The sequence below is a fragment of the Elaeis guineensis genome, chromosome 15 (genome assembly GCF_000442705.2).
Source record: "Elaeis guineensis isolate ETL-2024a chromosome 15, EG11, whole genome shotgun sequence".
Taxonomy (NCBI): domain Eukaryota; kingdom Viridiplantae; phylum Streptophyta; class Magnoliopsida; order Arecales; family Arecaceae; genus Elaeis; species Elaeis guineensis.
In genome coordinates, this window is record NC_026007.2 from 12529570 (window position 1) to 12534319 (window position 4750).

A 4750-nucleotide genomic window follows, 5' to 3' on the forward strand; every position below is an offset into this window, starting at 1 on the left:
AATTACCTCTTTAGAGAAAAGCCTAGAAGCTATGATGAAAACACATACCAGCTTTATGCAAACTACGGGTCAACTCATAAATAATAACACCCAAGCTATAGCCCGTCTGGAAATGCAAGTAAGTCAGCTGGCTTCGACCATTAGTGAACGAGAACATGGTAGGTTACCTAGCCAACATGAGCCAAATCCTAGGAACCAAAATGATCCACGACCCCAACAAGGAAACCAAGTTAATGGTATAAATGCCATTCATACCTTAAGATCAGGAAAACAAATAGACAATAAGGTAGTTGCACTTGATGATATATATGACTCATCTGCCGAGTCACCTTCTAAAACTACTACCTTTCAACCTCAAGCACCAGAAACTGAAAATTCACCTAGTCCAGTACTTAAAAGTCCTAGAGCTCCTTTTCCAAACAGACTGAAATCCAATAAATCTGAACATTTAGACAAAATTTTAGAGATATTTAAACAAGTCCAAGTTAATATTCCTCTTTTAGATATAATCCATCAGGTTCCAACTTATGCCAAATTTTTAAAAGATCTCTGCACTAGGAAAAGGACCACTAATGTACCAAAGAAAGCATTTTTGGCTGCAAGTGTCAGTTCATACCTATCTCGCCATGTGCCAATTAAATATAAGGACCCTGGAGCTCCAACAATTTCTTGTGTTATTGGAGAAACCAATATAAAAAAGGCCTTGCTAGATCTAGGAGCTAGTGTGAATATCCTTCCATATTCGGTGTATGAACAACTAGGATTAGAAAAACTTCAACCTACTGGGATCACATTACAGTTAGCCGATAGATCTCTCAGGATCCCTAAGGGAATGGTCGAGGATGTTCTGATAAAGGTTGAAAATTTTATTTTTCCTGTAGATTTTATTGTTTTAGAGACTGAGCCAGTTGCGAATCCTAAAGGACATATACCTGTCATTTTAGGAAGACCATTCTTAGCTACGACCAATGCTGAAATCAATTGTCGAAATGGCCTAATGAAGTTATCCTTTGGGAATATGACCATTGAGCTTAATGTTTTTAACTTAGAACAGGAATCCTCTTCTCATGCTGATGTCAATGTAGTCCAAGATGGTATTTATGAATCCATTGACATTAGTGATGATGAAGTCGACCTAGAGTCTAACCCCTGGTTAATCCATGAGTCTGAGGATGTCAATGAAATACTTAAAGAAAATCAGATTAATCAGGAATCGATACTTCCTACTGAACCAATCATTGAGATGGTGAACTCATCACCTAAACCATCGATAGAGGAAGCACCCATTTTAGAACTGAAACCCCTCTCAGAACATCTCAAGTATGCATATCTAGGATCCAAAGAAACTTTGCCTGTAATTATTGCATCAGACCTAGATCCCAAGCAAGAGGAGGAGTTATTGTCAGTTCTAAAAGCAAATCAAGAGGCAATAGGTTGGACCATAGCAGATATCAAAGGAATAAGCCCTTCTATAGTTCAACATAGAATATACTTAGAGGAAGAGGCTAAACCAACAAGAGAAGCCCAAAGAAGGCTTAATCCAGTTATGAAGGATGTAGTTAAAAAGGAGATTCTGAAACTCCTAGATAGTGGAATAATTTATCCTATTTCTGATAGCTCTTGGGTAAGCCCAGTTCAAGTAGTACCCAAGAAATCTGGGGTAACAGTGGTCCAAAATGATGCAAACGAACTTATCCCAACTAGGACCCAAACGGGATGGAGGGTCTGTATAGATTATAGAAAGTTGAATGCTGCGACAAGGAAAGATCACTTTCCTTTGCCATTTATTGATCAAATGTTGGAAAGACTAGCCGGACAAGAGTTTTACTATTTTCTTGATGGATACTCCGGTTACAACCAGATCCCCATAGCCGCTGAAGATCAAGAAAAGACTACATTCACCTGTCCATTTGGTACTTTTGCCTATAGACGAATGCCCTTTGGACTATGTAATGCACCGGCAACCTTTCAGAGATGCATGATCAGCATATTTTCAGATATGATAGAACGATTTCTAGAAATTTTTATGGATGACTTTTCTATTTTTGGTCTAACCTTCTCCGAGTGTCTGAATCACCTGCAATTAGTTCTAGAACGATGTAAGGAGAAGCACCTAGTTCTCAACTGGGAAAAATGTCAGTTTATGGTCAAACAGGGAATAGTTCTTGGCCATGTCATTTCTAAAAAGGGGATTGAAGTGGACAAGGCCAAAATAGATCTAATTGCAAGTCTTCCACCACCTAAATCTGTGAAAGAAATACGTTCATTTTTAGGTCATGCTGGATTCTATAGAAGGTTTATTGCCAACTTTAGCAAAGTAGCACGTCCACTGACTAATCTTTTGGCAAAGGATACTAAATTTGAATTTACTCATGAGTGCTTGGAATCCTTTGAATTTCTAAAAAATGCACTTGTATCAGCTCCAATCATTCATCCTCCTGTCTGGTCTGAACCATTTGAATTAATGTGTGATGCGTCCGATCATGTTGTGGGCGCAATCTTAGGTCAATGAATAAATAAGCTGCCTAGAGTGATATATTATGCAAGTAAAACCTTAAATGATGCGCAGCTTAACTACACCACAACTGAGAAGGAGTTCCTTGCCGTTGTCTTTGCTTTAGAGAAATTTAGATCTTATTTGGTTGGGACCCACACCATTGTTTACACCGATCACTCAGCCATTAGACATCTCCTAGCAAAGAAGGATGCCAAGGCACGTTTAATCAGATGGATTTTGCTCCTTCAAGAATTTGACCTAGAAATTAGGGACAAGAAAGGCACTGAGAACGTTGTAGCAGATCATTTGTCCCGAATTCCAGTTGCACCATCTAGTGAACCACCCATCAATGAATCTTTCCCAGATGAGCAACTCATGTCTTTGTCTACTAAACCTTGGTTTGCTGATATTGTAAATTATTTAGCCATAGGCAAGATACCTTCTCATTGGACTAAGCAGGATAAATATAAATTCTTTGCCCAAGTGAAGTATTTCATTTGGGATGATCCTTATCTTTTTAAACAATGTCCTGATCAAATTATTAGAAGGTGTATCCCAGATAACGAAGTCATGAATATTTTATCTTTTTGTCATGATCAAGCATGTGGGGGTCACTTCGCGTCTAAGAAAACTGCTGCTAAGGTTCTCCAATGTGGTTTTTATTGGCCCAATTTGTTTAAGGATGCTCACGAATATTGTAAAAATTGTGCTCAATGTCAGAAAATGGGCCGAATCACCAAGCGACACATGATGCCACTCAACCCAATCTTGGTAGTTGAAGTTTTTGATGTTTGGGGGATCGATTTCATGGGACCATTTCCAAATTCCTTTGGAAATGAATATATTCTAGTAGCAGTTGATTATGTTTCAAAATGGGTAGAAGCAATTGCATGTAGAACATCCGATAGCAAAATGGTCATTAAGTTTCTTAAAGAAAATATTCTCTCCCGTTTCGGTATTCCTAGGGCAATCATTAGTGATCGGGGAACCCATTTTTGTAACCGACCTTTTGCAACATTGATGAAAAAGTATAATGTCACCCACAAATTGGCCACACCATATCATCCTCAAACTAGTGGGCAAGTTGAAGTGTCAAACCGACAAATCAAACAGATCCTGGAAAAAACTGTTAATGCCAATAGAAAGGATTGGTCTTTAAAATTAATTGATGCACTTTGGGCATACCGAACCGCTTTCAAGACCAATCTAGGAATGTCTCCTTATAGGATTGTGTTTGGTAAACCATGTCACTTGCCTATTGAGATAGAACACAAAGCCATGTGGGCCATCAAACAACTAAATACAAATTTGAACGATGCTGGAAACCATAGGAAGCTTCAATTGAATGAATTAGAAGAACTTAGAAATGAAGCCTATGAAAATGCAAGGATATACAAGGAACGAACCAAAGCATTTCATGATCAATCAATTATAAGAAAAACTTTCAATATCGGACAAAAGGTGCTCTTATATAACTCTAGATTACATCTGTTTCCAGGAAAGCTTAGGTCTAGATGGACAGGACCATTTTTAGTAAAGGAAGTTTTTTCACACGGGGCTGTTGAGATTGAAAACCCAAGTAATGGTGTTATCTTTAAAGTTAATGGTCAACGATTAAAACCATTCTTGGAATTACCTGTCAAGACTGTTGAAGATGCCATGGTTCTTTATGAACCAACTTATTCTGATTAAGTTGCTTCGAGGTTTGGTCTGGCTGAAGACATAAAACTTAGCGCTTCTGGGAGGCAACCCAGCTTATTTAACTTCTAATGCTTTCTTTGTTTTCAGTTTGCTTAGGACAAATAAATTAGATAAACTCCATTGGGGACAATGTCGGTCAAGTTGAGGGGAGAGCTTGAACAAAATCAGGTGTTATCATTTCCTTTTCCTTCCACTATGAGTTATTTCTTGCATTTAATATATTATGTAAAAAAAAAAATAAATAATAATAATAATAATAATAATAAAATATATATATATATATATATATATGAAATAAATTAATCTATAAAAGAAATAAGAGTAAGTTAGAAAGTATTTGCTAATGTAGTGAGTCACGGAGAAGATTAGCTGGTTAGACTCTTGGTGGCTTAGGTCATTTAAAGACATTAGCACTTCCAATTGCACATGCACACTAACAAGGTAAAGTAGGTGTTAATTGTAAGGCCAATTAAGGATTTGAGTATTATTTAAATTAGATAATTTTCTCTACACCCCAATTGAAGAAATTTGAATTTAAGGAAAGAGCTACCT